The sequence below is a fragment of the Empidonax traillii genome, unplaced genomic scaffold, assembly GCF_003031625.1.
Source record: "Empidonax traillii isolate 1590-97213 ecotype Southwest subspecies unplaced genomic scaffold, ASM303162v1 scaffold143:size1492093, whole genome shotgun sequence".
Taxonomy (NCBI): domain Eukaryota; kingdom Metazoa; phylum Chordata; class Aves; order Passeriformes; family Tyrannidae; genus Empidonax; species Empidonax traillii.
In genome coordinates this window covers 92,493-102,130 of record NW_020955336.1, presented here as the reverse complement: position 1 = coordinate 102,130, position 9,638 = coordinate 92,493, and the positions used below count along the sequence as shown (strand labels likewise).

The 9,638-nt window shown below is 38.2% G+C and overlaps 1 long non-coding RNA gene across 1 annotated transcript; it reads left to right on the top strand.

Moving 5' to 3' along the window:
- Window positions 1-1,943: 1,943 nt before the first annotated feature.
- LOC114057721 lies at window positions 1,944-8,843 on the top strand. Its single transcript, XR_003571290.1, has 4 exons — window positions 1,944-2,047; window positions 2,160-2,307; window positions 7,416-7,573; window positions 8,754-8,843. It is a non-coding gene; the product is annotated as an uncharacterized LOC114057721 (long non-coding RNA).
- Window positions 8,844-9,638: the final 795 nt, after the last annotated feature.

Genomic DNA, 9,638 nt, shown 5'->3' with positions numbered 1-9,638 from the left:
TATCTTTCAAACATCTCTATCTCAGCTCTCTGTTTTTTTTTTCTCCAGGGTTGCCTCTTTATTTTCAAGGGAGAAAAAAAAAATGTGTTAAATTCTTTACATGCAATAGGCAGGCACTGAACTGTGAGCATAGCCAAATCCCATGGTGACTGAATGTCCACAGCCCAATTTACTTCACTCCTCCTTTCAATAAGCAGGAAAGACAAAGAATGGAACAATCTACTGCTTGCTGCTCAGTTTCAGCAATGAGTGGGGAGGCAGAACCATCTCTCACTCTGTGCAGACATTTTTCAGCTGCATGCCCTAAAATTGAAATTTTGAGATGTTTATAAATAAGTAAAAACCTGCCTGTATTTAATGCAATGTGATATTTGCATAATTACTTTTCAAGGTAATGAGTGTAACAGAAGCCAAACCACAGAAGGTTGAATATCTTTAGAGCAGCCTGTGCCAACAAATAAACACAGAACTCTTGTATCAAATTGCAGAGCAGTTTAGAACCAGAGTAATTTATTTAGGGAACAATAAGCATCTCTTTGTGCTGGGCAGGTGGCCAAGGTGAACAAATGAAAGACATATATGTAATTGAATATTAGATGAGCCATCATTTCATTTCACCACCATTTATCTCTTGGAGTATCTGTAACCACCCCTGCTGAACAGAACATTACAGAATAAAGGTGCCTGTCAAACTACCTCCTCCAAAGCCAAGCAAACAGTTGGGCTGAAGCAAATAACAACAATTTGAAAGGGAATATTCTGAGCTGGTGGCCACTCTCTTTGTTAGGTGATGAAATCAGGACCAACATCAGTCCACCACACAAAGAGCTGGTCAGCGACATCTCTGACTCCCTGGATAGATGGTAAATCATCTGGCAGGTGGGAGGTGGGTGAGGGGTGCAGATAGCTAAACTATATGGACACAAAGAAAGCAACTGGCCCACCTGCACAGGCAACCCCAGAGACACAGGGGCATCAGCAACTTAGTCAAGGTTTTATCATCCACTTACTGCATAACCCATCAGGGAGTAATTAATATCAATATTATCCAAGAGTCTGAGGTGTCTTCTTCAAGACCTTTACAGAACTTTGGAGAACATTGCTCCATCAGTAAAACATTATTTCTACACAAGAAGAGGTAGTAGTGGTCTTTGGGGTCCTAAATATTTTGACAATTCTGACTCAAAATATTTCCAGTGTTTTCTAACATAGCTGGTGCTTGGAATGGGAAGGGACTCACAATGTACCTACAATGTGTAAAAGTGACCTGATAGATGAACTGAAACTGAAGCACCCAGGTATTATTTTAAGTCACAACATTTTAAGAAAATAAAGAAGAGCAACAAATATGTAAGGAGTTACAAACACAACCTGTTAAAACTGCTCTGTTTTGGACTGTAACGTTATGATCTAGTGCTGCTGAGAAAAAAGTTCTAAAAACTAGGAGGTTCTGCAATCACAATTAGAAGAGAACACAGTTTTTAAAAAGAATTATTAAAATGTTTTTAACAAAGTCTCTTCTTTTTATAAATGCAAACCCGCAACTTTTAAGTCTCTCAAAATGCTTCTTAAGTTAAAACCGTCTGGATAATACAGAGTTTGAAAATAGAAGCAGAACTCTCTCTCCCTATATAAATTATATATATAAGAAAAGACAGACTAGATACCAGCAAATAAAAATTACAATATAGGGGAAACACATGTCCATGCAAAGATTTTTGGCTGCTTGCTCCTGCCATAGAAAACAGATTCAGAAGTGATATGTAACTGCAAGACAATTCAGGTTCTGAAATGTAATGGTAAACTGTATACAGTAAAGACAAATGAAACCACTGGAGATCAGAGAGGATTCATTTACACAGAAAAATTGAACATTAACTTGTCTGTTGTGCTACTGAGGACCTCAAGCTTCCACTAACGTTATCAGGAATGTTAATGTGTGTAGGAGAACAAAGTACTCCATATCCATCTAAATGACAGCAAAGGAAAAAGTAACAGCCTGCCTGAAAGGTGTAAATATCTGAGAGGAAGAGGAATAACTTACCAGGTAGTATCATGTCACCACAGTGTTCAGAAAGCACTGCTTTGACCTAAGCAGCTGGTGTTATACAAAATTTAAATCAACAGTGAATATGTTACATATTGCAAACTTTTTTCAGGGACAAAACTGTTTCCAATGATTCCCAGTATTAGAGAGTGTCCACAGGCTTGCCAGTCTCATCCAGTAAGGAATATTTCAACTTAAGGAGGAGAAGGAGAACTTTTTCTTTAAAAGGACATTTACTGGAACATGCATGCCACAGGAAGGTAACGTGTCAGATTGAAAGCTCAAAACAGAAAAGTCTTGTCCCATCGGTGACTCAACAAGAGAACAGAGCACCATGACCAGACCCCACTACCACGGCCACATAGCAAACCTACAGCTCAAATACCTGGGAAACCATTTTGAGTTTGTTTCCTGGTATGAATTCTTGCTTTGTAAAATTGTAATGTTTTGCTTTCTCAGCTGCATAGAATTTGTGTTTCAACCATTTATTACTTCGCTAGGCTCGAAGTGCTTCAAAAATTCACAAGAAAATTTGGTTCCTTTCCCTGCATTTCTTTTGCCATACATATGTTAAACAACACTTCAGAGAGACATTTCAATTGTCAAGAGCTCTCGCAGCCATACATCAATCTTTTTAATAGAGTTCACAGGGGCTTTTTTTCCCCCTTCTTCACAATAGTAACTAAGACAGACTCTATAAATTCTGGGATTTTGGTCTGCAAATAAAAATCTCCTGGACGTGCCCTCGCATTTATGAATTTGTTAGTTACTATGGGATTTTTTGCATTGCTTGTTTTTAGCAGCTCATGGCAGGAAATAAATAATAGTAAATCTAAGATCAAGTCATTAATTCTACTGTAACTCAAATGCAGTAAGAATATATCAAAGGCTCATAAGCTGAAGGGGAAAAGATTTTTTTTTTAAAGAGTCTCAAAGCATGCATTCCCAAAATCATTTAGACATATCAGTGACTTCTCCAGAATTACCTTTTTTTCCCCCAGAAAACACACTGAGCAGAAATGAAATTGTATTTGCTGGCAATTTTACCCTTTGAGACATTCAGCTTTTCATCAGAAAGTCCTCACAGAAAACATTATTTCTTCATTTTAATCTCACTGAATATATACCTGATTTACACAGTCAGCTCTGAATGGGCAAACCCTTGTTCTCCCAACACTGTTTATCTGAAGGTGAGAAGTCAAAACGGGGTCATAAGAAAACCTAACCATCCAGAAACCAATTTTTCAAAGCAATTTCTGACCATCATAAGACAATACAAACTAACGGTGCAGAACTCAATGCTCCAAGAAATCCTCTTAAGCTAAAGAACCAGTGGCTTTTGGTCATGAATTCTAAGCACTCTGCACTCAGTGCATAACAGGTGGGGTGGATGCTCTTGTATCGCAGCTCAGAAAGTGATCTGTGTAAGAACAGGCAGGTTATGAAAGCTCTGCCTGCTGTGCTACCCAATGTCTCGAACAGGGATCAGCAGCAAACACAACAGTGTAGGAAACAGTGTAGGAATGGTGATATTTTCCAAGCTTTCATAAGGCACGGCTGAAGGGTTTTGCAAACCACAGAGAGCTTCCTGGTACCCAATAGCTCACAAGAATCTTCTTCTTTGAGTTTGTATCCTGCCATTTAGAGACCCTGACAACATTTTGCCTGTGTTAGATACCTCTGTGGCAAGGACTTTCCCCCTCTTCAGCAGCAAAATCAAACCTGAGTTTAGAAGTTCACCATACTGGTCTGAGGTTTAAAATTTCTTTCTACCAGATAAAGCATCTAATATTGCTTAACTTCTCTATAAATGTATATAATCATGCAAAAATATATTTCAAACAACTCATATGGAACAAAAATAAGGCATCTGTAAAGGGACTTTCTAACAGAAGTGCCAAGTGAATCTTGGTGAATCTTGTTTATAATTTATCAGGCGTGATATCTGGAACTTTGAAAGGTAATATTCATTAAAAGAGTTAAGTTTTTCCGTAATTCACCTGTATTGATATATATTTACATATGCCTGAGTGATCTTCTCTTTAAATATTAGCACTGGCCTAGCTTTCCTTTGGGCAGTTACACCTTCGTAATTTTCCCAAGCTTTATTCAGAAGTAGACATGGTAGAAAATGCTTTAGATAATTCTTTTTAAAACTCTGCGGTACAAGTTACCTCTACTTGTTAAATTTTAAAAAATTCCCTTTTAGGGAGTGATATTTATCAGTCTTGCTGTCAATGGTGAAAAAATAAAATAGAAATCTGTTTGGAGCATAAATTATGGAGTTGTGTCTTCCAGTCAAGGAGAAAAAAGTTCTGCATTTTCTGCATTTCCATGAATAGACTCCACCCTAAACATACCCTATGGTAAGAATTTAGAAATGAATGAGGCCATCACATTGTGGAGCGATTTGGTAAAAAATTGGTGGTATTATCTTGTACAGGTCTTTTCTCATCAAACACTTACCTAGTGAATTATTCACTGAGGAATAAACTTCAAGCAAGCCCTCAACTCGTGTCCCAGTTTTGTTATAAAACTAGAAATCAAATCATCACAGGCTTATCCAGCCAAACATCTACTTGAATCAGTTTAACACATTAAAAGTAGCTAAAACAAAATAAACCAATAAAAAAGCCCTCTCAGCTGAATTTATTTGTAATTAAACACAACAGACCAACTGTGCTGTGCACCTCAGGAAACTTCAGGGGCTGCAGAAAGCTCCAGATTAGATTACTGTGTATCACTCACAAATCCACCAGGAATTACGCTCGGCTACAGAAATGTTTTGCCTCGTGTTCCACGTGGAGTTTCTCAAGATGGTCAGTCAGAAAATTCTGCTCAACAGTGCTGTTACCCTTAGCCTCTTCTTAACATTTTCACCCAAAGTAAAAAAAAACCCACAAAAAAAAGAGTTATTTCTGAGTGAGGAAGCGAGACTGAGAGTGATTTAAAAAGTCCAAGGTAATATATATCCAAAGGTTAGGAATGTTTGCTCTCTCTCAGACCCAAATCATTTCCCTTTCCCTACCAGCAAATGTATTTGACAACAAAGGTATCCACAGTACTTAATGCAGCACATGGAAATGGTCTTTTGAGAATCACAGTGCTGGGCTTCTGAGTCCTGAGCACCACAGGATTGAGGGCTTTAGAGACACTGTTAATACAATACTGAAAGTGAGCTGATAGAACAGCCTATTCCGTGGGATATTCTAAACTCAGTATTGTGTTAATGAAACAATTTAACATTTTATTAACATGGGAAATAACAGTCTGGTTGTGTCTGCTCAAAGCAGAACTCTCTGAAGCCGCTTGGAACCTATTGGAGGACAGAGACAACCAACACATAAATACTGGGAAAATATGAGGTCATCTACTCAGCCACTGGAAAGTTTACTGGATTACCTCTGGCAAGGCCAGACAACTTGTACATTCAAAGTTTCATTCAGATCTATTTGTAAATTAATTTAATACATCAGGGCCACCCTGCCACCCATCTTTTATAAAACAATACAATGAAGATATAATCACATTTCCATATTCCAATTTCCTTCCCTGGTTAGGTGGAAGTGCAACTGGAAAGCTGAGGACAGTGAGAAGCATTTTCAGGATAGACCTTGAGCAATCTTGACCACTACTTGTCTGATCAAAACCCCTCAATTAGGCTTTGCACAAAGGGCTGGATGGAACTAAAATCAAATAATATTCATTTCACCACCCAATAAAAGCAACTCCTAGCTATCTGTATCATTAGCCTGATTTCAAATGCAAATCCTGGTGCTCAACAGAGAAGAATGATTCTTATTTCAAGGGTGTTTTCTCACCTCCTGCCAATGTGAGACTAGTCAGCACGACATTGATTAGAGGAACTGAAAGTGCCAGAGATGTTGAAAGGGAATGCATGGCAATTTCATGGTCATTGAAGACTAATCATATTTTTCTAGCGAATAATCACTACATGTTCAATGTTTCATTAAAAAAAAAAAAAAAAAGGAGTGGACAAACCACCCTTCATTTTCTTTATCATAAAACCTAATTAAACACTTATAGAAATATATATATATAGTCTTCTGTTTACTTTATACAGTTCTTTCTTCCTTGGGCTACGAATTGGGGTCCTCTCCCTCAGGTTCCCTCTGCCTACAGGTTACACAGCAAAATATAAACTCACTGCTCTGGGCTGAGTTCTGGCAGGCAAAGGGCACCTAAAAAGTAGATGTTGCAATACCTGCCCCTGCACTGTGAAATGTGCTGTTCCATTTATTATAACTGCACTTATCTCAGGGACTACATGCATCATCCAGGGCAGGTATGAGTTTACAAAAGCCCTGTACATGTCTTCCTTTTCAAGAGGTGGGTATAACCTACTTTCTCTCGCTGCTTTGTGCTTGTGAAGGTAAATAACTTCAGCAAGAAGATCTCTCTCAGAGCACATTGACTGGCTCAGTTTCATTGGCCAGTCAAGCTTGCTAAAGAATATATTTTAATAGGCTACCATCTGCAACCTTCCCATTATAGCCTCTCTCCCAGGATGTGTGATATCTGACAACTTTGTTAAATGCATATAGGAGTAATCTACCATGCAACATTACTTCAGAGTGTCACACGCTGGAATTCAAATTATGCCATTCCTTTCTCAAGAGAAAATTACCATAACTTCAAGGCGGAAAGGAATTCTGAGAGTTATGATGTGTTATGATGTATCTGAAACGAAGTTTAAATCTCTACATTAAAATCAAAATTATTTTGTGGCTTAAGGGGCACTCAGAGGAAGGTGATCAAGCAAATGGAAACAAAAATTTCCATGGACTTGCAACTTCACTAAGAAATCTTGCTCACCATTGCAAGGAACAAAGAGTTCACCGGTTCAATTCTTTTCTTCCTCCTACAGCTACTGAGAATGAGGATGACCATTAACTGTTTATGTTGGAAGGGACCTTAAAGATCATCTCTTTCCAATCCCCTGCCATGCACAGGGACAACTTCTACCAAACCAGGTTGCTCAGAGCTCCATCCAACCAGGCTTAAACACTTTCAGGGATGGGGCAGCCACAGCTTCTCTGGGCAACCTCTTCAGTGCCTCACCACCCTCATAGGGTAGAATTTCTCCCTAAAATCCAATCTAACCCTGTCCTCCATCAGTTTAAAGCCATTATCCTTTGTCCTTTCACTACACACCCTTGTCTCTAGACCTCTTATTAGATAATGATATCACAAGCGTCAACTTAGTACCTTCAAGCTCTATTTCACAGCATCTCATTCCTTGGAATCACATTTTTCTGTAGGCTTTTTCTTTCCAATTAATAGAATACAGATTCACCAAGAGTTTTAAAAATTATTTCCTTAATAGCTCTGCTTCCTCCCTTCACAGATACTAATTAATTTTGCACTGCCTTTCAAGCGTGAAGATTTCATTGCAGAAACATCAACAAGTCAATAACCAAGCACAGAGAATCTACTGTGCTAGGTTCTGGGGATGGATACCGTGATGAAAACTGTTTTTCAGAAGAAAAAAACCAAAGTGTAAAGGTCAATATAGCTCTTTGCACTGACATCTTATTTCCTCATTCCATTTAACTATGCAGATCTCGAAATGCACTGAGGAGATAAAAACGGGATTTATGTTGTGAAACTTGAAGTTAAAGCCAAGGACCACACAAAGAAAAAAATCCTGAAGCAAAGTTAACGATCTGGTATGAAAGAAAACAAACAGTGTGAAATAAAATAAAAACTACAGCAGGCCAGTACTTGACCAAACAAATAAACAACCCTGGGAAAACATAACATTAGGTGGACAATGTACTAAAAAAGAGTTGGGGAGAACTCTTTCCCTCAGAAGCTCTTTCCCATCAGGAGCATTAAAGTGGATTTACAGCAGCGTAGGCAGGAGCTCAGTTTCCCCTGAAGACTACAGGCCACAGGGGAGGAAAATGTATGTTCTTATGGATCAATGAATAATAGCAACCTGTTCATCCTCACAAGCTGCAGTGGAAATTAACTCATAAAAACATATGCAATTGATTTTCATTATCAACTCCCATTATCAGCTGTCAAAAATCATCTTTTGTAAGGGACTGCAAACGAATTTTCTACTTAAAATAACATTATCACCCTCAGAGAAAAAAAATAATGGGCACGGAGTATTTCACCATCCACAAATTATCTTTAACTGCTAAATTAGAGCAGTTCCTTGAAAAGTTGGGGTTTTTTTAGGTGAAAGCTGCAGTTCTGATTAGTCCTGACTGCGTGGTGGATGTTCACTGTTAGATATCTAAATTAGAAACTAATTTTGAAAATGTGTCTTAATATTAAATCCAGATTAGATGTCAAACTTTAGGTACCTGGGGAGGAAAAGTATGAACTTTCAGTAACATTAATATTAGAACATAGTCTTGCAGTACTTTTTTCTGCACACCCTTCAATGAAATGTGACATTATGGGAAAGCAAGCAAGGATTTTTAATGTTTTAAGTTCTGTTAAGCTATGCTGTTAAGCCTTAATTCTTAGTGAATCCTGTGTGAATATCACACAGCTCTCACAACATTTTGTCAGCCACATAATGCAGTTTTGTGTCAATAGAAATTTAAGAGTACCTAAACATACATGGCAAAGTCCAGAATGAAACTGAGTGAATATTTTGGGACCTAAGAAGCTAAAAAGAAACTGATGAGTTCCTATGCTCACTCTGTTCCTTCTCTTCTCCATCTAGAAAAAGAGATGAACTACCATCTGCCATTAGGTATCCACCGACAGTGAAGATGTTCCAAAATACATTTCTCTTACACAAGAAAGAAGAGCACTTATTATCAGACTTTCTGCCCAAAACCTTTCAGTTAAGGTTCTGTCTTAATATCAGATAAAATCCTAGAAATAGGAAGCAAGTCAGACACCTGTTTTAGTGCCAAGAAAGATGTTCAAAAACTCTAAAATATGAAAGACTTATAGGAGCTAGAGAGCTATATGCTATAGCTGTCTTATCTGACCAGCACCATAACACAGTCTGCAGAATGTGTTTCCACCTTCTTAGGCATGAGTTTTTCTATGTAAGATTTCAGTGGGGTCCTTAAATCGTAAACATCTCCAGCATTTAATTACATGTACTACTGATTACAAATTTGATAAGGTTTCAATGCTCAGCTGCAAAATCTATTTTTTATCTAGAGGGATGAAAAACGTCTTCCTCACAAGAGATATACTAACCCACCTGCCAACAAATCACCGTCACAAAAGGCAGGCATGGCTTTGATGCTTAAATCATGTCATCCTTTACCTATCGTGTACCAGATTAAACTCAAAGCCTCATTACAGTTGTGATCATTAAGTTCAACCTGGCTAAAAGATTGTCACTGTCTCCTGGCTTACGTCTCCCAAGGCAGCTGCTTTCTTTGGGTGGAATGAATCTCTGAAAGGACGGGGTAAAGCACATCAGACATAACAGAGTCATCCAATCAGCTACTGCAGACAACCACATCACATAACTCTGAGCATAATAAAATCCATCCTAACACCAAATGTGCTCATGTCCCCTCTGCTCCTGTAAATGGCCACTCCAGATCCTAATTCCATTCATAGTTCTTCCTAATTTCCACCATAA